The sequence below is a fragment of the Nuphar pumila genome, chromosome 16, assembly GCF_984573655.1.
Source record: "Nuphar pumila chromosome 16, dmNupPumi1.hap1.1, whole genome shotgun sequence".
NCBI classification, from domain to species: domain Eukaryota; kingdom Viridiplantae; phylum Streptophyta; class Magnoliopsida; order Nymphaeales; family Nymphaeaceae; genus Nuphar; species Nuphar pumila.
In genome coordinates this window covers 83,784,308-83,808,370 of record NC_143264.1, presented here as the reverse complement: position 1 = coordinate 83,808,370, position 24,063 = coordinate 83,784,308, and the positions used below count along the sequence as shown (strand labels likewise).

At 42.0% G+C, this 24,063-nt stretch overlaps 1 pseudogene; it reads left to right on the top strand.

Moving 5' to 3' along the window:
• The first annotated feature begins 10,098 nt into the window (after positions 1-10,098).
• LOC149813901 (actin-related protein 2/3 complex subunit 5A-like) lies at positions 10,099-22,790 on the top strand (annotated as a pseudogene).
• Positions 22,791-24,063: the final 1,273 nt, after the last annotated feature.

Genomic DNA, 24,063 nt, shown 5'->3' with positions numbered 1-24,063 from the left:
TATGGAAGGGATGGGCAATTGGCTAAAGCAAAAAGACACACACAAAGTGGAATTGTATTTATCTAGTGGTTTGGGACGGCACTCAACGGGTCGGACCTTCTCCGGACGTTCGAGTCCGGATATAAGTCCAAATTTGATGTGCTGGTAAGACTATGCCCGAACTCGCTAGGGCTGGGAATGAGATGAGCCGCTTCTGGCTCGGCTTAAGCTTGGCTCGAAAAAAAAAAAGGTCGGATTTGTAAAAAAGGGCTGGGCAAGCTGAAAATAAAACAACAGGTGTTTAGCTTGGCTTGGCTTGGCTCGTATAAGCATGTTAAGAAATCATAAATACATTTTATGTATATTTTATATAATATAATATAGTGTCAAATGAATATTCGAAGTGTGACTTGCAAGAAATAAGCATAGAGTTCAAATCCTATCCGATTCAGTTTTTCGTATATATATATATATAGCATTATACATCCATTTTTGCATCTTAGCAGTGGTCAGCAAACCTTCTTGGCAAACACACGAAGATCCAAGGTGTTGTAAAGTTTTTGTTTTAAGCATATTTTTTATTAAATAAATTATAAAAAATAAATATATAATGTCTGACCGGTGAAACACTTAAATATTAGACAAAAAAATAATCTCCTTTGGTTGGACAATGTATATATATATATATATATGATAATTAAAACATGTAAACCAATCAAATAAGAAAACTGGTATGCATAAAAAAATTTATAGTTTTTTTTTTTTTTGCTTTTTTCTAAAATTTTAGCATACAAATGCGATCTAGATGCATGATTTTATAGAAATAGACTTTTGGATCATCCGATTATAATGAATAAGATTGATCTTTTAAGGCTTGAAAATCAATGGCTCAGAATTTTCGTAAATATGTAAGCATCAAAATCATATTTTTTTATCTGATTGCGATGATCCAATAGTCTATTCCAAGCAAATGGATCACGCAGTGTTAGATTTGCAAATAAACTTATAAAAATCTCGGTTCATACCAGTTTACATATTCTAGTTTCCCTATATATATATATATACTTGAACTTGGTTGATTAAATTTTACTACTTATAGAATTAAAGTAATATACTTTTCTTAAATGAGTTTAGCTCTAGCTTAACTTGACTCATGACAGAAACAAGCCGAGCTTCAACACCTCAAATTAGGTTTGTTCGATTTGTTTATCGGCCTTAGGTCTAGGTCACACTAGATTGACATATGCAAAAGTATACCTAAGTTTAGATGCATATAGCATCAACCAAACTATGCTACCAAAGTTGGGAAAATCTTAAAACGGGTTTGGATTTCAAATGCAAAACTAAACGTGTTTTTAATAGCATAGGTTTTGGTTTAAATTTAGGTTTTTGGTACATCCAAGTTTACCAAAAAACTCCGGTGGGGGTCTGACTAACCCCACCTTGACAATTCAAAAGTAAAAAAATAGCAAACCTGGATTTAAGGTATTTGGATCACAAAATCCATAAAAAGGTGTTTGTGTCTGTTTTTTTCAGCTATTTACTAGCTGACCAATGACTGGGAAATGGCTAGAAGATGTACCATCCAGCATGCGCCCCAACTGTTTTCTAGCAAATGAGTGGCCCTAAATGGCTATATGATAAAAGTAAGCAAAAATATTAAAAAAGAAGAAGCAGTGACTAGCCCAATCAAAAATAGCAAAAGAATTTTACTTCCCTTGTTTTTTTAGTATGAAGTTTTGGGTCAGAGGGGGTAATCTCTAGGCGGGGTCACCCACACCCAAGCCCTTATGGAGCCAAGCAATGAAAGGCACACCAGGTGAGAGTCGAATCGGGGACAAAAGGGGTCAGCACCTTCTCCTCAAGCCGCCTACCACTCTGGCAACCTAAACAGGTGTGAATTTCATCTCTTGCCGTTAGGGATGGCAGTGGGGCGGGGCGGGGTGGGGGACAAGGTCTCCACTCTCGCCCCGCCTCAAGATTAGAAGAACCTCCATCCCTGGCGGGGATGGATTTTAACCTCCACCCCTGCCTTCATCCCCGTTTCAAACGGGGATGAGGCGGGGCGGGGCTATTGCGGGAAAAAGTGGCGGGGACGGGGATGAAGCGGGGATGAGTCGGGGATCGTGGCGGGGACGGGGAAAAGTGTACATCCATCCCCGAACGGGGATGGATTTTAACCTTCGTCCCCACCTCCATCCCTGTTTCATACCCTTCATCCCCGGTCCAAACGGGGCGGGGCGGGGTCCCGCTTTCCCCCCGTTCACTGCCATCCCTACTTGCCGTGAGGCTGAAACTAGGTGTACTCTACGCTGGGCAGGGCAGGTTTGGGGGATTCGGTATACCAATGAGATTGCAAGACAATACGGTAGTGTTTTTCACGTAAGGCAGGGTGGTCGTGGGGCCCCACCGGGTTTTTTCTTGCTTCGCCGAGGGTTCCTCATCATCAAGAAAGACAATGATCAAGAAAGACAATGAGGTCATTTTTCTTGCTTATAAAAAAAACAATAATTAATAATTTAACCATCTCTTATAACTTTGTATAAAAAATACTAGTGAGTTTGATTAGAAATCAAGCAAAGTTTGACATTGAAATGTTGTAAATCAGACCCAAGTCCATACACTAAGGTTTTGTATGTTCACGACCCGTTTAGTTAATCAGACCTGTATCATTAAGTCTAAACCCGGGTCAAATTGAAACCAATCTGGAAAGGAATAGGATCGTATCTGACTAATTGACAAGCCCTGGAATGAGTATATTCCTATAATCAACTTCAAATATAGTTTTGAATGTCCTTGTTAGTTCAGGATAACTATGAACAAAGTTATATTATCAACGGTTTGGGTCTCCCAATTTGAAGTATATTTACTTGGGGTTGAATGTTGAAAATGGTGGGTACAGCTAAATCAACGCAATCCAAAGTCTATATTCAGTTAGACCCATTCATATCCAACATATTTGATGCCCAAATTCAGTTAGACCCATTCATATCCAACAAATCTAATAGCGCCTATATGGTTTTCCAAAATGGTAGTGTATTATACGCAAAATGGATGTTGAGAATTGAGAATGGTTTTGGGGCACGATTCCATTTTAGTGAAAAGAGGTTGTTCTCTCATATCCTTTGCCATCTTTGGGAGTACATGTGGATGCGGCTAGTGGATTCTGGTTGGTGCTTCACCTTGGATCCTGTACTGGGGAGACCGTAAGTTATCAGTGTCTGCCCCTCCCTTTTCTGGCTGCCATTCAAACAGAAAGGGTTAGGGAGTGGTGTGGTGTGAGGCATCTCTCTCTCATATGTGGGCATTAGCCCAACCATATGTTGTTAAAATGAGTGAGATGGGGCCTAGACCGTTTGACGGGCAGTCTAGGTTCAAATCCCATGGGCGTCACCCATGAGTAAGCCAAAGTTGGTGACTCCCTGGGGTCGAGGGGTAATCCTTCGGGGTTTTATTCTGATATGGACAGAGACTGTAAGTACAACAGGCTGAGCCAATGCGGCTAGGTCTTTGCGCCTTGTGACCTAACAAGTAGGTCTTGAAGATTATCTCCTTTTCTTGGTAGGTAAGCTCAGATGGTGCCCACACGTCACCACTTACTACACAAGACAGCTTAGGTAGTGCTCGGAAGGCATCAAAATACCTAAAAATTTCGGAAGCAGATCAGGTCTAACATGAGCGTTTTTTCTCATGCCGACGTCGTGGTCGTCTGTTTGCATTTTGGATGAATGCCACGTGGTTTTATCGACTTTTGAGCTTTTTACAATGCAAATCGGATGGCCGCGATGTCAGCATGAGCAAAAAACGCTCATGTTCAGCATGACCTAATCTGCTTCCATTGAACATTTGGCACAAGCACAACCCTAACTTGTAAGTGGCCATTTTTATTAATAATTGTAGACCTTTTTTATTTTATCTCAAAAAATAAAATAAAATAAGACGTGAGCCTAAATGTATGAGAACAAACATTGCATTTTTCAACTTGTGCACAAGATTGATGCTTCCTCAGGTATGTGAGGAGCGGAAGCAGAAATCATCTCTCTTGTTACAAATATAGGCCCCACTGCCCAGCAAGAGCATACAATAGGGGACAAAGAATGGATATAATCCACAAGATACATAGATTAACTGACTAAAGTAGCAATGAACAAAAAATAAATCCTGAACATCAAATTCATCCTTGTTTCTTCCTCTCTGATATGAGCTAGTATCAATACAAAGTCAAGTGGATATAATGGGGTAATGGCCACCAACACAAAGCCTTGAGAAAGAGACAGTAAGAGTGCAATCACCAAAATTTATATAACCACATATTATGTGAAATGTGCATACCTTCAACTGATTAGCAACACCTGTGCCCTGGAAGCGGCGCTGCAACTCCAAAACCATTCGTGGATCCATCTCTAGGACTGGGCTGGGCTAGGCTAGGACTGGGCTTTTAAAAAAAAAAAAAAATAACTGGGCCGGGAGGCAGGACTGGGCTCCCCCCCCCCCCCCCCCCCCCCAAGCTCCGCCTTTGAGTGTGACCTTCAGCATTTTTTTTTGAAAGGCAAGCTGGGGGTAGGCAGACCCCTACCAGTTATACAACTATACACCCACAAATTCACATGACCTTGACCCGAACATGTACATCTGCACATCTTCATTTTGCTTCATTGCCACCAACCTACCATGGTAGTTGAACCTGTCATTCCCCATGTTTGGTTTGAAACCAAACTCACTATTGCACGTATATGCTTTGTTTGGGACCCTTGAATTGGAGGTGCTTTGCAGTTTCTCCCATGCTCTCTGCAGTTTGGAGAAGTGTTGTTGCAGCCGCTACATTTCAACATCATTCACAAGAGGATTTTTTTTGGCAACTCTATCCTCAACACCGTATTTAATAACACATGGAAATGGTGTTTCCACCTCAATGCGAGGTTCTCAAACAGACCCTTAACAATCATGAGGTGCTCGCCCCATGCTCCCAATAAAACTCTCAATACCATCTATTTACAAGAGTAAAACAGAAAACAGCTATATCTTGACATAATAGTGTCACTAGCAACTGTGACATAAGATATGCTTTTGCACTTTGGTGGTAGCTGAATGAGTTCCAATGGGCAAGGAATGTCGTTTCCACCCAACTTAAGGTTGAACCTAAACAGGCATATCTAACATGTTCATAGCTCTGCTACATCTGATTATTTCACATGAAAAGAAAAGGCTCGAATGGTATTATCCCTCACCCTTTTCATTGTGTGGTAGTCTTGCAGTGAAGGGCATGTGAAGATGCACTGTTAGGTGCACCACTACACAAAAGTTCTCTTTTAAAATATCACAGTTCTGCTACATGGGCATTTTCAAAAGTTTCACAAATTGCAAACGATAACATTAAATCAAAGGGTATCCGCAGTATCATTCCACCACACAAGAATATCAGCCTGCTTTGTGGAATAAGCATTCAGAATGCAAGGCCACTGTAAATTCACACTCTTCAAGCCGAGAAAACATACAATAAAAACCTTCAAAAACTGGTGTTCAAATATAAGAAATGGCCTTACAAGAAAGGCAAGACAAAGCCATACAACCAAAGTTCATAAACAGGAAACAACAGGAAATGAAGAGAAAGTGAAGCAGTAGCAGAAGCAATTCAAGGACACCGTCCATACAATTTTCTTAACTTTGTTGAAAGATTTTATGATTGCAGTAAAATCTTTTGAACTGGGCTAAATATAACCCAAGGAGCATCGAATTCTACTGCATGTTTTTGTGTCATGCAATCGAATTGATTCTTCTGGTTTTTCTATTTTGAGTTTTATGACCACTAGCTCTATCGTTCCGCTTGATTCTCTGAACTCTAATCTGTTCTCTGAACTTAGCTATGAACTCATCAGCCTTCTTGTCAACTTCACTAGCATGAATCTCAGTATCTGATACAGATTTTGACGCAAAAGCTCCAGTATCTCTGAACTTAGCTATGAACTCATCAGCCTTCTTGTCAATATCTGATACAGATTCTGATGAAACAGCTTCAGTTTGCCTGAACTTAGCAATGAACTCATCAGCCTTCCTGTCAACTTCATTAGCATCAATCTCAGACTCTGAATGCTTGTCATCTTCTTCCTCGTCTTCCTCCTCCTCCTCATCATCAATGTCTAATGCATCTTCTACTTGAGTCTTTGATTCCTCCATATTTTCTCTTGCCTTCCTCCTGTTTATCTGAAACGCTTCATACATTTCAATTGGAGGCGGCGGTGGCGGTTGGAATTTGGTCTTTTTCTGTTTCTTCTCTACCATCACAACCTCTGTCTCTCTGTTCTTCTCTGTTTTTTCTGCAACCACTGACTCTGTTTCTATGTTTTCCCATACCAACTTTTCCTCTGTTTCATTTCCAATTGCGTTATTCTGTCTCCCTGGCTTGACGAGCAATGAGTACTCGATATTGCTAGTCTTTCTTACTGACTTCACCTTCCTTGAATCAAATTCCCTCCTGCTTCTCACCTCTGTTCTCTCATCTCCAACACTGCCGTCGTTTCTACTTCTCAAATTCAAACTTTCGCATTTTCTTGTCATGCGAGCAGATTTCGCAGCTGGGGTGGTCTCAAACGACTCCGAATGCTTCAAAGTTCTATTCAGACTTTTGTTTTCAGCAATGAATTCATTAATAGGGGAAGGCACGCTATCAATGGGACAAGTAACACCGGTGGGCACAGAGTCGGTTGAAGTTTCTTGATCAAAAGGAGGCCTTAGCATTGACGAAACAGAACATGAAGGCGAATTCAGAGTTCTCCTTGAGGAACTCAGCTGAGGCGACGAAGGAATTGGTGACCGGAAAGCTGGAGTTTCATATTTTTGTTTCTCAGATTCAGAAACCGAGGGTGGAAGAGGATACAGGGAAGCAAAGACTATCTCTTCCTTCACCTTAAATCTTCCAGACCTCGATCGCCATGGAATCGGCGATGGCAAAACCACATTGTCGTGATCCTTCTCGTCCCAATTGGATAGTTTTCCATTTCTAATGCTATCCTTGGTTTCTGAGTTTGCAGTTGCAGGAACGTCTGGGGGCTCATGTGCAGGAGTAGTTTCTGTGTCCGAGATACTAGACTTCAAGCTCCTAACAGGAAGGAACAGGGGCTGGTCATGGTGGCCGTGATCTTCTTCAGTCACCATGACCATCGGCTCGCAAGGAGAGTACATAGAGCTCCATGTCTGAAGCTTACTGATATCAGAGTAAGATGCGCAGTCGATCTCGATCTCGCTATCAAAAACCGGTGAGATCTGAAGGATTTTTGACACGTAATTCTGCGTAGATTCGATCTCTACCTCTATTTCCTTCTCTGTTTCGGCCTGGCGACGGCTCAATATGCCATAGGAGAGGGCAACCCCAATGAAAACCAGGTGCAGGAACTCCCAGACTCTGTTGAAGATGTGGTTGGAGAACGCAGGTGGTTGTGAGGGGTAAAATGGTAAGAGTGCAATTGCTATGGCTATGAATAGGCCTTTGAAGAGAAGGCCATAATACCTAGTTTGGTTCTCCTGGGTCTTTGAAACTAGTCGTTGGGCAGGTAAATCTGGTACATGGGGAGGTAAATCTAGCCGTTGGGAGTTTTTGAAAGTGGAGGCCATGAAACAAAACTTGGAAGGCCTGGAGTTGCAGATAGAAGGAGAGAGAAAGAATAATGAAAGCGGAGAAGAGCAGGTTATTGGAGATGAGGAAGACTTAAGGGGGAAGGAAATGGATAGGAGAAAAAAGCTTGGTTGGGCATCACACTATTAAAAATTCTAAAGCCACACCTGCTTGTCTGCAGATTTTACTATGCCCAAGCTACCCTTATAACTTACAAAGAAAACAAATGCTGGTGCCATTACACATCACTGTTGAAGCAAGTAATGGGACAGGATTGCAGAGAGAGAGAGAGAGAGAGAGAGAGAGAGAGAGAGAGAGAGAGAGAGAGAGAGAGAGAGAGAGAGAGAGAGAGATCAGGTCTTTAACTACCACTCAATTATAACGAAGTGTATGCTGTAAAATCTTTCAAGGTGAAATGTATAAAGCACCTCTCTCACCTGCCTCAAGCTTTAATGGGTTGACCTTGTATGGATAACATATCGGTGTTCCATATCTTCACCATGAGGTTTCCTACAAAAGAATTTTATGTTGCTTGGTTGGTGTCCATCAGGTTGAAAGGAATAAAGCATTGCTAAATGCTTGAAGTATTCCAAGCAACACAGTGCACGCCTAGTTTTTCGAAATCCATTCTGATTTCTTTGCGGAACTTGTGGCAATTTTACATGTGAGGACCATTTGGCATCCTTCTAAGTATGCAATTGACTCTCTCTAATTGATTAATGGTAGGCACCAAAGTCTTAAAATTCAAACCAAGTTGTAGCATAGAGGGCCTTTTATAGCCAATTCGGTGAAGGCTAATGTGTTGGTATGAATGATACTAGGCTTTCAATGAAGAATGTCATCTAAGTGAGTTCTCAACGAATTTGGGGCATGCTAGTAGAGAGACCTGGTCATGGTTCTTCTTTTCGATGACCTACGCTTTCTTTTGGGGGCGTTTTAAATAGTTCATGTGAGCACTTTTTCCTCCTTGTTTCGCTTTAAGTTAAAATACTAGCTTTAGTTAAATAGTTCGGATAAGCTTAAGGACCACCCACACTTGAAATCCCACGTTCTATGCATTTCCAAAATTTCCTCCTATACAAAAAAAGTGTATTATTCTTATCACGCATTTGTTTCACCTCAACTCGTGGGAAAGAGGCTCGCTTCCGAATGAAAATGGGCCTTCTTCCCACGCGCAGAAACAAATGCGCCCCCTGTCAGTGGTTTTTAGTGCAACCCTCCCATTTTCCTATGAAAATGAGGTCGAAGCTCCCATGGGAAAGCACTTTCCCACCACACTCTCTTGGGTGCACGTCTAACAAGCATCCTTACTAAGCGACCCTGAGTTTCCAAAGTACTAAAGCAATCCTCGTTCCCCTCAGAATATGGGTCCATACAATTAGGGGTGTCAACCGGTCGGGTTTGGTTTGGACCCAGGTGAAACCAGACTTGGACCAAATATTTGGGTATGGTATGGGGTTCGAATCCAGGTCCACTATAAGAGAAACTATATCCGGACCTGCTAAGAACTACATGAACTAGACCTGGACCATACCTGGTAAAATAATAAATTTTTTTATCATTTTTCCTTGTAAAATTGAGGGTCTTAATCGGAACTCGGGTCGGGCTCGGGTCTGATGTAAAATTTCACAAACTATACCCAGATCCATGTATTAATTGAACCTTTGAGTCTGGACCCGGATCTTCTTATTTGTCACCATACTCAGACCCTATAGGGTTTGGTTGCAGTAAACCCGACCCGACCTGACCCGTTTACACCCCTTCAGGCTCATACAATAGGAAGTCCTATAATTGTAATATGCACTTTCTACTGAGGTGTCATGAAAGATGTAATTGAGTTCACGAATTCTGACTTCTCTTGTTAGAGCAGGCATTGTATTTCATGAACTTGGCTATGTTTAATTGTTAGCCCTAATGTACGTTTGACAAGTGAGCCAGTGTTTATTCATAGACATGATAGAGACATCATTTATTCCCATTTACAGTAAACAATAGGAGTTTGGGGTTTGATCCAGACTGAGCTAAAACTCTCACTGTTCATGCTGCATATATTTACAGTAACTTGAAACAAAAGGTACACTGCTCATGCTTGGATTGAAATAATTTACTGCATATTGTTTGCTTGTTGCCTACAATGGACCAAGTGTAAGTTGCCATTTTAGTCATAGGTTGTAGGGATTACCCCGTTCAGATATGAGATAACCATGATTGAGCAGATAATAAGCAAGGTATCATTGCATTTAGTTGTTTTTAGATGACCAAGTTCATGGAAAACTAACAAATGCCAAACAGACAACTGTTGCTTTGTCAGGTCAGGTGCCTAGGGGTGGGGAGATAGATGACAGTGACACTCCATTTAGAGGTAGTGTCAAGGGTGACACAAGCGTACGTATTGTGACACGCTGCTGACGATTTAATTTTTTTAAATATTATTTCGTACATATAAATAACTTTTCTATAAAAACATTTTTAAAAGAAAAGAGAAAATGAGAGAGAGAGAGAGAGACTCGATGGCGGGAGAACCAGAATTCATGGAAGCAGACAACTCAGTAGCAATTATCACGAGAATCGAAAATAAATCTCGCCAAATCGAACGCTTGCACAAATCGTGAGTACCAGAATTCATGGAAGCAGACAACTCAGTAGTTTTTTCTCAAATATTCTTGTATTATTGATTGAGATTCATAATTCCCTTCCAAAGCCTCCAATGTTATTCTTTTTAACTGATTTTGATTGTCAACGGAAGTCTGTCGTTTTTTCTTTTTCTTCATTTTCGTAGATCGAAGCCTGTGGAGGCACTCAAAACGGCTCTGGAAGGATCCAACTCAAAACCGTGGACGAGAGATGCAAGGTTGGTCCTTGATCAATTGCGCCCCTTCTATTTCATTTTTATGTAAATTGTGGGTGATGAATTTTTTAGCGATTGTGAGGGTTTTGTTGATTTTTTCGATTGTTAGAGACATCCCCTTGATCGAATTCTTGGAAATAAGTGGTGGGTTGGTTGGTCGAACTTGTGTGGAGTTTAGTTCTCTGCTTTGGTTTCGTTTCGTGGTCTGAATCATTTGGGTTTTAGGCATATTGGGATCCTTGGCGATAAATGGTTTTGGTTCAATGGAAGGTTTTTGCTAGAATGGCGGGGTTTCGGGATTCAAATGCATCGAATTTGATGCTGTTTGGATGCCTGAAATTTACCTTTATATCTGTTTCAGTGCATAAGTGGAGTGTGTTATGAATTTGGGGTTGGGTTGTAGTTGAAGAAAGTGCTAAAGAATTTCGCATTTGAAATATTCATTTTGGGGCACCAATTTATATTGTATATGCTATACTTCGTGCTTTAAACGTGGTGGGTTATTGTGGCTATATTTTAACTTCATCTTTCCCAAATCTCGGCCATTGAAAACTTTACAGATTGGTTTGATACAGTCTTTTCTTTCTTCTGTTTTTAATTTGGGATAGATTGATTAATCGGTGGGTGCATACTTTTAGCCCTATAAGGGATAGTCGGCTTAAAATGAAGTTTTGAGTTAGAATGATTAATTGGTTGTGCTTGAATCACTTTCCCTTCTTTTGATTGTCCGCTTAACGATAGTTAGACAACCCTGAACTCCTTTTTTATTGTCCACTTAACGTTTGTTAGACAACCCTGAATACCTCATCTCCTTTGTAGATAGTTATGGGTTCTCTTAGTGGCGATGTTTTGAATTTAGCTTGATTTCTGTTTTTAGTTTTCTTTTTCCCTGTTTTTTTGCTTGCAAATATCTTGTTCTGTTTGGCAGTCTGCAAACTGGATAGTGGTGCATCGTGCTATGATGGCCATCAAAGATGTTGATGCATTGTTCTCCTCTTTAGATCCAGAATACTATGACATCCTGATGAAGTAAGTGGTTACTGTTTTTACCTCTAAAGAGTGTGATGTGGGGATTGATTTTCCTGAATTCTGAGCTCCCAGTGTTGATCGTGAAACTGAGTTAATGGTTCCTTGGCTGGAAAACTTCTCATAAGAGTGTGGGAAATTATCACCTAGGTGTTATTATGGACTTTTGATTAGTTTGATAATGATGATTGAAGAATTGTGTTGAAAAATGTTTTTTCTGTCAGTTGTTTAAGCCAAAACTAAGTAGAGAATTTCGTTGGGGAGTTCCCTACTGAGCGACGCGCTGTACTCTCTAGGCCCGGAGGCAGTGATAAATGTGCAAGGGTTGCTAGGTCGTCGCCCAGAAGCGACGCGTCACACCGGCGCCCGGGTGTGGTGTCAAATAGGCAAGGGTTCCCTCACTTTGTTGGACGGGTGAGGGTAAAGAAGTTAGTCCAAGACCATAAAATTAGGTTAGCCACTTGGAACATAGGGTCTTTAACTGGTAAGTTGGTAGAGTTAGTAGATGTTATGTGTAGGAGAAAGATTGATATTTTATGTCTTCAAGAGACCAAATGGGTAGGTGAGAAAGCTAAAGTGATAGAACCTTGGGGATATAAGATTTGGTATACAGGAATAAATAGGAATAGGAATGAAGTAGGGATTGTTATGAGTCGTCAGTTTATAGATAATGTAGTTGAGGTCCGTAGGAAGGGTGATAGAATTTTACTTATTAAATTAGTATTAGGTACGGATATTATTAATATTATTAGTGTTTATGCACCTCAAGTAGGTTTAGATGATTCCATTAAACATCAATTTTGGGAAGATTTAGATGGAGTAGTACAAGAGACATCCTATGGAGAAAAGCTTTTCATCGGCGGTGACCTTAATGGACATGTAGGCATTAGTAGGGATGGATTTGAGAATATCCATGGAGGCTATGGTATAGGAGAAAGAAATGAAAGTGGAGAAAGGATTTTAGATTTTTGTTTGTCCTATGATATGATCTTAGCAAACACTTGGTTTAGGAAGAGGGAGTCTCACCTAGTAACATTTAAAAGTGGGGTTAATACGAGTCAGATAGATTTTTTCCTACTTAGAAAGAGAGATAAGGGTTGTTGCATCGATTGTAAGGTTATACCAGGAGAAAGTGTAGCTACACAACATAGAGTCTTAATTTTAGATCTTAGAATTAGACAATGCCGCAAAAGGGATAGACATAGGATAGATCCTAGAATTAAGTGGTGGGCACTGAAAGGAGCTAAACAAGGAATGTTTGTAGAGCAGGTAGTTAAGGAAGTTGATTGGTGTCTCGAGGAGGATTCAGAATCAATGTGGAATAAGATAGCGGGTGGTATGAGAAAAGTAGCTAAGGAGGTATTGGGTGAGTCTAAAGGCGGTGCACCACTAGGTAAGGATACATCATGGTGGAACGAGGATGTCAAATTAGCTATTAAGGTTAAAAGAGAGTGTTATAGAAATCTAAGTAAGAGTCGTGATAATGAGAATTTGGAGAAGTATATGATAGCAAAGAAGGAAGCTAAAAAAGTTGTTCGAAACGAGAAGTATATGACAAGTTGGATACCAAAGAAGGCGAGAAGGATATTTATAGGCTTGCAAAGATGAGAGATAGGAAATCAAAGGATTTGGGTATGGTTAGATGTATCAAAGATGAAACGCAAAGGGTTTTAGTCAAAGATGAGGAGATTAAGGAGAGATGGAAAGATTATTTTGATAAGCTATTTAATGATAGTCATGCTCAAGATCTTGGAGACTTCTCCATTCCTTTTCATGAGATAAATCGTGACTTCATGCGCAAGATTCAAAAGAAAGAAATTGCAGAGGCTTTGAAGAAAATGAAATCAAGAAGGGCAGTTGGCCCAGATGGTATACCTATCGAGGCTTGGAAATGCTTGGGAGAGAAAGGTTTAGAATGGTTGACAAATCTTTTTAACTTGATTTGGCGAACAAATAAGATGCCTAATGAGTGAAGGAAGAGTACTTTGGTGCCTTTATATAAGAATAAGGGTGATATACAAGATTGCACAAACTATCGTGGTATAAAACTCATGAGTCATACTATGAAACTTTGGGAGAGGGTGATTGAGTCTAGGTTGAGGAAGGTTGTCATGATATCGGAGAATCAATTTGGTTTTATGCCTGAAAGATCAACTATGGAAGCTATACATCTTCTTAGACAACTTATTGAAAGATATAGAGAGAGGAACAAAGATTTGCATATGGTTTTTATTGATTTAGAGAAGGCATACGATAGAGTACCTAGGGACGTTCTCTGGTGGACAATGATGAAGAAAGGTGTTTCTCTCAAGTACATTAGTATAATTAAAGATATGTATGAAGGAGTAGTAACCAATGTCCGCACTTGTGGAGGGGTGACAACCAATTTTCCGATAACGGTTGGGTTACATCAAGGATCTGCTTTAAGCCCTTTCCTATTTGCGATAGTGATGGATGAGCTTACGAGATCAATTCAAGAAAATGTACCATGGTGTATGTTGTTTGCTGATGATATTGTTTTGATTGATGAGTCTAGAGCTGGGGTTAATGCTAAGTTAGAATTATGGAGACAGACATTGGAAGCTAGAGGTTTTAAGTTGAGTAAGAGTAAGACTGAATATATGGAATGTCGGTTTAGTAAGCAACGAAGTAGGGATGGGAGTGTAGTGAAGCTTGGTGAGCAAGATATACCGGTGAATGATTATTTCAAATATTTGGGATCCATCATTCAAAAGTATGGAGAAATTGATGGAGATGTAAATCATAGGATAAAGGTTGGGTGGATGAAATGGAAAAGTGCTACTGGAGTGCTGTGCGATCGTAGAATGCCATTGCGGTTGAAAGGAAAGTTTTATAGGACGACTATTAGACCCGCTTTACTATATGGTACGGAACGTTGGGCTATCAAGAGACATCATATTCAAAAAATGAGTGTAGCTGAGATGCGGATGCTTAGATGGATGTGTGAAAATACAATAAAAGATAAGATTCGGAACGAAGAGATACGTAAGAAGGTAGGTGTTGCACCCATTGAAAATAAGATGCGAGAGAATCGTTTACGGTGGTTTGGACATATTCGGCGAAGGCCTAATGATGCTCCAGTTAGAAGGTTGGAGAAATGGGAAAATATATTAGTTAAAAGAGGTCGGGGTAGGCCTAGGAAGACTTGGATGGAGATGATAGGAAAGGATATGAATGCTTTGAACCTCACCGAGGACATGGCGTTGGATAGAAATGATTGGAGGAAAAGGATTCATGTGGAAGACCCAAAATGAATTTCTTTTTTGGTTCATATCGCTGACCCCAATTGTTTTGGGATGAAGGCGTAGTAGTTGTTGTTGTTGTTGTTGTTTAAGCCAAAACTAAGTAGAGAAACAGTCAGAGCCCTTTTGAAATATTGTTTAGGTTGGAGTTGTAACTCTCCAAAATTTTAACTTATGATTTCGAAAACATTGACGAAAAACCTTTCAACATTTAGGATTTTTGACTTTTAAAATCGTCAGCAGAAATAATTTAGAAAGAAAAATAAGTTGACAAATTTTAGGCACGTTAGCTTCAAAATCATTAGCATCCATAACACAATTACTCAAGTGAAATGTCGAACAAAACCATAAATTATTAATAGAATTTTCAGTTTATTAAAAAAATAAGCCTTTTATCTACAATCCAAAAATCTAAAGAAAACTTAAGCACAGAGCCAGGACGCCAACAAAAATAAATAAATCTTGAGCCAAGTTGCATTGCACCATCGGTCGTCTTTAAGGTCCTACTCGTCACCTGCCCATGAAATGAGTCAGTTCATAACAAATTGATAGGTGCACGAATAAATAAGGCAGAACATTCATAAGATAAGTAATTTATTTTATTAAAAGCAGTAATTAAAATGCATAATTGAAATGCGAGAGAGTAAATCAATTTCAGTATGAGCAACATATGCAAAAAAATTATTATACTCAAAGGGATATTCATCACAAAATATAAGCAACATTGTAAGCAATATGAATCTCATTAATCTATAACTATTGTAAACATGATATTCTTTAAGTTCTGATATTAACTGGCCTGTGGGTAAGCACAAACGCGAAACATAGAAACAACCGAGACTGGTCTTGGGGTTTATTATGTCAAGTATTTTTCATTAACCTTGGCAGCTGACTGAGTTCGCTCCTAAGAGGACGGTCAATGACCAAGAGAGTAAATCTCCAAAGGCATTCGTGGCCCATGAATGCATCAAACTTCTGCAGAAGTACTTGGGAGCTACCACCTAGGATAATTTATGGTAGTCCCATTCCCCTAACTTCGACGATTGGGGAAGCTGAGTCTTTTGCTCGTGGGGTTGTTGTTAACAACCTGTCCATCAGAGTTTTTTGTACCATCCATCCTCTCCCTTGATGAACTGTGAGAGTCGAATGAGCACGGTGGGAGTTTCTTAACAGTCACCCCATTCTACATGCTCTGATCTGCTAGACCCACTCGAGCATTTTGCTTGTGAATGCGAGTTTTCACCATTTATGTGCTCTCAACATTGTGCTATAAGCACGCTTCGAGGTTGCCATAACCTCATCATCCAAACATCGTAATACCAACGTGACGTACTTGTCCAAAAGTATGGTCGTACCTGTTTAAAGGTACGACTGCGATGAAAGGATAACATTTAATATATTGAAATTCATTTGGTTCAAACTTGGCATGCATTGCTCTTTGAGCATTTAGCTTATGGAGGCGAACATCATTATCTTTATTTATTTCAACAGAGTGCTCACAACAGAGTCCGAAGTGCTCAACGACCTCTCAAACTACTCATCGTAGTGTACACACCGTACCTGTCTAAAGGTTCAGCTATGATGGTAGATCATAGGATTCTCGAAGGACTGTGTTCCGTAGGATATAGTATAAGTGATTTCAGTTAGCAAGCTTAGTTTCTACGAAACAAGAACACAAGTCTTAGGATCGACGTGGATCCGAGTATCTCTCCCAAGTAACCGACTCGGGGTGCAGATAATTGCATCTAGCAACTTACAAAGAGAACAACAACTTTAAAAGTAGGCTTTCGTGCTTAAGAAGTTGAGCCTTGCACAGAGAAGGCTCTCTTCTCGACACTACAATGTCTATACTCAATTTCACACCCATTTTGAAAGGTGTGACATGTAGTACGCGCACATGCACATCCTGCGAGGCTTGCCTGAGGGTGACAAAAGAACAAGCATGTACTAGCAAAACTAAGTAACTATGGTGCAACGTCAACAAAAAGCAAGTACAGGAAAACAATAACAAAAATTTACTATAAAGCAAGCCTATGCATGTAGACTACAGGAAAACATGTAGACTATAGGAAAATAAAGACAATTTGTCATAAGTAATTTTTATCTACATGTACTCATGCAACTTTCTCTCGTCTCTTCCCCGATCCCCTCTTTTTCTCCCTCATCTTTCCGTTGTGCAGGGAGGGGTTCGAGCCGCCTCCCTGCTGCCTTAAATCACAGGGGAGGGGCAAGGCCCCCTCCATGCGACTCTTTTCAGCGAGGGAGGGGCCGAGCCCCCCTCCCTGTGCCACTATTAGGAGGGGAGGGGTCGAGCCCCCCCTCCCTGCTCCTTACTCCCCGTGGGGTCACAGGAGGGGTCAAATCCCCTCCCTGTGCCCACTCTTAGCAGGGGAGGGGCCGAGCCCCTCCCTGCTTCCTATATCGGCAGGGGAGGGGGCCGAGCCCCTCCCTGCTCTTCTGTCAGTAGGAGAGGGAGGGTCCAGCCCCTTCCTGCTCACAGATGCGGCAGGGGAGGGGGTTGAGCCCTCTCTGAACCCTCACCTTCTCCATGTTCAGCCGACCGACAGGGGGCTGCTTGTCGGCAGGGGGACTCCCCCCTGTCTCGCTCTTTGGTTCGATCGACAGGGGGGCAGAGCCCCCTGTCGTTGTGCTTTCACGTCGTGCTGGGCGGGGCAGAGCCCCCTGCCTGTGTTTTTTCTTCGATCGGTGGGCACGGTGGGAGGATTGGGTTTCTTCCCGCCGCCCTATGCTTACTGGGTAGGGGAGGACCGAGCCCTCCTTGTGTTATGTTTCTGCTTGGCAAATAGAGGCTCATCCCCTGTCTTTGTTTCTTTTTGCAGGACAGAACAGGGTCGTCATCGCTGCCCTTTTTCAGAGATGGCGGAGGACGGAGTCTCCTACCTCTTTTTGCATTCTTGGCAGGCAGAGGGAAGCCCCCTGCCTCCCCCTTAGTGGCTAGCAAGGAAGGGCTTCGCCTCCTTGCTCTCTTGGCAGGTAGGGCAAAGCCTCCCTCGTTGTTTTATTCAGGCAAGGGTGCAACCCCCTGCCTCCCTGCTTCTCGTTGACAACAGGTCGTTAGGGGCTCGCAGCACCAGCCCCTGCTTCGTGCACTTATGGCAGGTGCGCAAGGGCACGATGCCCCTGCCTCTGCTTCCCTTACGTCAGGACGGTGACAGTGTCCCTGACCTTCTATTTTGGTGTTACCTTGCTAAGATCGTCACTTTTGCAGCTCGTACGATGGATCCTGCTCGCGCTCTGCGACCCGAGCCATCCATCGCTTACACTCGCAGACGCCAGCAAGCTTGCAACTCTCAAAGGTAGGGGAAGATTGCACAGAAGACTTGGACAATTGAATTGATTTCAATTAACTAAAAAGGACAATTAAATAAATATATATATGTATATATATATATATATCATATATATTTATACGAGTATGCATTTAACTCAAGGACGTGGTTTCGCGATCCTTGTCCTTTACTTTGTAGTTGTGCATCGCGTAAAGGTTCTGCGTTGCACTCCTGTTTACGGTCTTTACTTTGCCGTTGCGCATCGCTCAAAGGTTCTGCGTTACACTCCTGCTTACGGTCTTTACTTTGCCGTTGCGCATCGCGCAAAGGTTTGGCGTTGCACTCCTGTTTACAGTCTTTACTTGCCGTCGCGCGTTGTGCCGAAGGTTTGCGTTGCACTTCTGCTTACCGCCTTTACTTTACCGTCGCGCTTTGCGTCAGGCTCTTGCTTTTGCATATGTGTTGCTACTGCCTTGCTATTGCAGATGACGCTCAGGTTCTCGCTCATTGCATACGCATTTGAGGCACCCTCGTGGAGGATGCAAGAGACATCTATCACTCCCTCTTGCGACAAGAGTTCAATCGGGAGCTGGTGATACACCTTCGTCTAAGGAGAGGGATACCTCGCAAGGATCCTGGATCTTCGTGTGCGTAGTCCTGCAGAGTCGACTTGAGATTTTAGGGAGCTGCGCAAAAGCATCAAAGACTGCTCCAAATCGAAGCATTTGGAAAGATGTGATTGGCTGGTTCTGCTCGCATTTTTGGCATATCTCGGGTGATCCCAAATTGGGGGTTCGAGCGAACTTCTTAGTGGGTGTTTTGTTGGGAAACCCGTATCCCGTCTATCGAGGCCGGTATCAAGTCATGCGAGACATGTAGATACCCGGATAGCGGATGTGATTCGAGATAATCACATGCATAATGTTGGTACAAGGTACTGTTGTTTCAAAAGATAGAGTAAAGTTGATAAACTTTACATCTTTGTGAAACACTCTTATTGAGGCTTCTATTAAGGAGCTATACCCCCTTCGTCCTAGAGTACTTGTAGTTGTGCACGACACGTCTAGTACTGCGATGATCGGATGAGACGGTCGTGCGACCTCGAACAACGCTAAATGCAAAATACTGTAATTACATAAATGGCCTCACATTTGCCTTCACAGGTAAGATGTTCGAGTGGTTTAAAGACCACAACATAGGATGGGTCGTTAGTTAAGCAACCCCTAACGCACCCATTCGCTTTTGGTTGTTCTGTCAAGGGAGAGGAAAGAGCGGTACAAAACTTCAATGGACAGGTTGTTGACAACCACCCCACGGACAATGATCCGGCCTCCACAGTCATTGTATTACGGGGAAAGGGGCTCTACATTAGTTAGCTCATCACTTCTGCAGAAGTTGGATGCATCCGTGGCACAACCTCCTTTGGGGAATCCTCTCTCGGCTAAAGTCGGCCCTTTTGGAGCGGAAACAACTAGCTATTCGGGTTATTGAAAATACATAGAATAACAGACGCCCGAACTAGTCTCAGTTGTTTCTACGTTTTTCCTGCGCGTACTCGCAGGCCAGTAATTATCGAAACATAAAGTCTGTTCACACCGGTCGATCGCTTGCTTGCTCGGTAGTTTAGTATGCTACTCGCTGAGCTGTGCACGCCTGTTAAGGCGTTACTCTAGTTGGTTAAACTGCTTACGCAGTTCTTTGCGGAGTAATAAGGAGTTTCTCATACTAGTTAAATGCTTATAATAATAGCATTATGCCAGTTGCTACATATTAGCATGTGACCTGCTTTATCCTTTGGTCGAACTGTTTGGTGCTTGTTGTAGCGTAGCACTTGTTGGCTTGCATCTCTTATGATTGATGTGATTGCATACAACTCGTACTCTACAAACTAGTGGCAACTAGGATTGATGTGACCGCTTGTCTTATAAGTTGCTTACATATTGTGACATAACTGCTGCCATATGATTGCTTATGAATGACTTGTGATGCAGTGGTTTATGCCTTACGATTAATTTAATTACTTGTTGATGGACTGAGCCATTTGATGGTAATTGTATGTTTTACGAGTATTATTATGAGTGCTCGTCTTATTCAGTTGTTTTATTTGGCTGACGGGTAGAGTTAGTTACTCTTCGCCCATAGAATCAACTGGATTGCCATATCTGCGTGTTCTCATGTGTCGTTTACGCATACTTTGAGGTCCTATTTGAGGATTTCAATATTCCTTGTGGCAATAATACAATGCGTAGGATTATATGCTTCTGCATGGAGTGATATGATGCATATTGCTGATATACATGCTTGTGCCCATATTGTGACTACTGACCCCGAGGCAGTCAATGGTTCAGAGCAGTCAATTATTGATGCATGTATCACTGAGTGGGGTGTCTGACGAGCACTTGATCTCCAAAGGATTATCCGTGGGGGTATGTATGATCAAGATCAGGTGACCCGACTAGAGTGGGAGATTCTCTGTGAGGACGTACACTGTCCATGAACGGGTAGCCGCAAAGACGGTGAACTCCTGTGAGGAAGTGTATGGTCCAAGACCAGGTATACCATCTAGGGCAGAATTCATTGTGAGCTTATACATTTCCCAGACCAGGTGATCCGGCGTTGATTTTGTTGTTTGTATTAGTGGCTATCGACCCTAAGAACAGTCATTTGTGTTGATGCGTGTATCGCGATGATTTTCATTAGATATGACATTTGTTGGGGACCGGCTTCCCAAAGGTTTCGCTGTGGGAGTATGTATGATCAAGATCAGGTGACCCGACTAGAGTGAGAGATTCTCTGTGAGGACGTACACTGTCTACGAACGAATAGCTGCAAAGACGGTGAACTCTTGTGAGGAAGTGTATGGTCCAAAACCAGGTATACCATCTAGGGCGGTAATTCCTTGTGATGTTGTACATTTTCCAGATCAAGTGACCCGGCTAGAGCGGTAGAATCTTTGTGAGGATGTACACTGTCCACTAACGGGTAACCGCGAGGTTGGTGAACTCCTGTGAGGAAGTGTATGATCCAAGATCAGGTATACCCTCTAGGGGCGGTAATTCCTTGTCAGGTCGTATATCTCCCGGACCGAGCGATCCGACGTGGATCTTGTGTTTTTGCTTACCATAAAAAGTTATGGTGAGCTGTGATGCTTTTCTGAGATTGTTTGAGATAGCCAGTTATAAATTTATAGCTTCGACTTTTTGTTTTAGCATGATTACATGCATGACTCAGGTGTGAGAATCAGATCGTTAGCGATTTGAGTTAGTGATCATGTTTTGGACCTTTTACGGAAGGGTGAGCTTTTCTGAAAAAAGTATGATGCCTTAGTGAGTCATAACCGGTGACAGTTAGCCATGTAAGACTTTGAGAGATGAGAATAGATTAAGGTTGTTCAGGACAAAGCGTTTGTTAGAAGTAGTGAGCGACAAACGATGCCCTGATGGTGATTAGATGCAGAGACCTCGTTCTAAGAACGAGAACAAGCTAGTTGCGTGGTGGTTCACAGCCTATGATCAATTGAATCGTATGTTGCGTTTGTCAGTTGCACTGCTTACTTGCTTTGAACTATTTGCACTACTTACACATTTGCACTGCTTACGCGCTTGCACTGCTGACTCGCTTGCACTACTTACTCGCTCGCACTACTTATTCGCTTGTACTACTTACACATTTGCACTATTCACCTGCTTGCATTGCTTACCTGTTTAACTGCATATCTGCTTTAAACTGCGTAACCTACTGAATTAAATGTACTTAATTCAGTTTCTTATAGTCTCTCTTGTGCACCTACTAGTTTTTTTGCGAAACTAACCCATTATATGGGTGCAGGTGATGATTAGGTACTTTACGAGCGATGACGCGATTGCAAGATGGCTTCAAGACTTCTTCTTCCTGCTCTTAGCTCGCGTCTTGGAGGCTATGAGTTGTATCAGATTTTCCTTGGGATATCCGAATCTTGTAAGTTTTGGTTCTTTTAGCTAACGTGCGCAAAGTTGTCAGCTTGCCTTATGATTTATTAAAAGAAAAATCTTTCGCTGATTTCATAAACAAACTCTTAAGAAAGAGATATTTCTAGTCTCTTGCCTGTTTTTCTGAAAATGTTCGCAAGTTTGAAATTTGGGGCGTTACATTTATGGTAATGCTTTTCAATTGATAGAACACAGCACCATGTCCAATATGCCAGTACCTGCACCCAAAAGTTCATCTTGTAGAAAGTTGTGCAAATTAGACAAACTTTATAACTCAAACAATTTCCTCGCGGAGCCATTCACATTCCAGATTCATGATTTTTGTTGATTGGGAAAACTAGTTTCCCATCAAGTCTGCAATCCCCTTTTATATCTAAAACTAACATAAGTAAATGGCTTCATCCAACATCCATACAGTTGCTATCTTGGTATTGGCATCCGTTATGTTTTGTACAAAAAGATAATGGATAGTATACGTTGGTTCTAAACTCATTCGCATCAATTAATTGGAAGTGTATTGATAAATACCTGTAATGAAAGACGTGGAAGAATTTGTTGTTTTTCTGGGCACTAGCAATCTTTTGGTGAATCAGTTGACTATGTCTTGCCGTTGATTCTGGAGGACTCAAGCTAACCAACTTTTACGTTACTGTGATTGGGATGATTTTCAGGTATCTATATAGAGGCTTGGCTGCTGGGGACCGACCTACATGCGATCAATGCCTATGGATTCATGAAAGATTGACTGAGAGAGCATGTTTAGGATGCATACTACGTGCTCTTGCAGACACCACAAATACTGTCTGAATGTACATCCAGGAGGAAGAGAGATGGCTCACACCAGGGGTGCAATCCCTTGATTGGAGAGAGAGAGAGAGAGAGAGAGAGAGAGAGAGAGAGAGAGAGAGAGAGAGAGAGAGCATTCACCATTCAACATTACCAAAATACATCCAACAGAATATTGGACGGGAGAGACAAAAGAGAAACATAAGAGCAAAACAACCACAATCTAGATGGTGATTGTGCATAGATCAGAGTACAAGCCGATCAGCCCCTCCCCCCTACTATGTAACTTAAGAGTCAGATACACATCAGACATGACACGTTGCCGAAGCCTTCCGAAATCGAATTTGATGCCCCTGAAAAAGATGTCGTTTCTTTCGGTCCATATGACCCACCATGCTGAAAGCAACCAAACCCGCCACAATAATCTCCATTTTTTTTGTGTCGTACAATCCTGGGACCAAGCAAGAGGTCCCGAATAACGGAGTACGGACGAGTTTGAACAGGTGGCGCACCCCAAGTTTGAAAAAATAAGTCTATAACGACCGGGCAGAGCCAAAATAGGTGAGTCGTGTCCTCTACAGCCTTCTCGCAAAGAACGCACATGCTTGGAAATTGAATCCCCCGTTTCCTGACATTAATTTGGGTTTGAACACGATCCAGAGCCACAAGCCACGCCAAAGCTTTTGCCCTTGGAGCTGGCCCCTTACCCCACATACAATCACTGGGAAACCAGTCCATCCCGGACGACAACAAGGAATGGTAAACTTGCTTAATGGAGAACCTATCTCCGCTCGCCATGGCCCAGTGAAGCCACGGCAGGCCATGGACCGACCTAAGATCTCTGCCACTGAAGGATCGAAGTGTCTTCCGCCACTCCAGCCAGAGGGACGAGTGACACACTGAACTGGGTGTGGAAAGAAGGGATTCATGTAGACTACCATATTTTTGCCTAACAAACGTAGCCCAAGAAGATTGAGATGTGGAAGCTTCCCAAGCCCACTTCAAGACTAAAACAATGCTCCTCTTTCTCAGAACTGGAATCTCCAAGCCGCCTCGGGAGAACGATCTGTTGCCAAGAAACAAGCGGGTACTTTTTGTGCGACACATTCCCAGACCAAAGGAAGTGCGAAAGCAAATGGTTAATCGTCTGCTCTACTATCGTCGGTATAATAGACATGCTCATTCGAAACTCTGGTAATCTGGCTAAAACATGGCGAATGAGCGTCACTCGTCCCGCAAAAGATAAATATCGAGCCTTCCAAGCCTGCAATCTCCCTTGCACCCGCTCTATGGT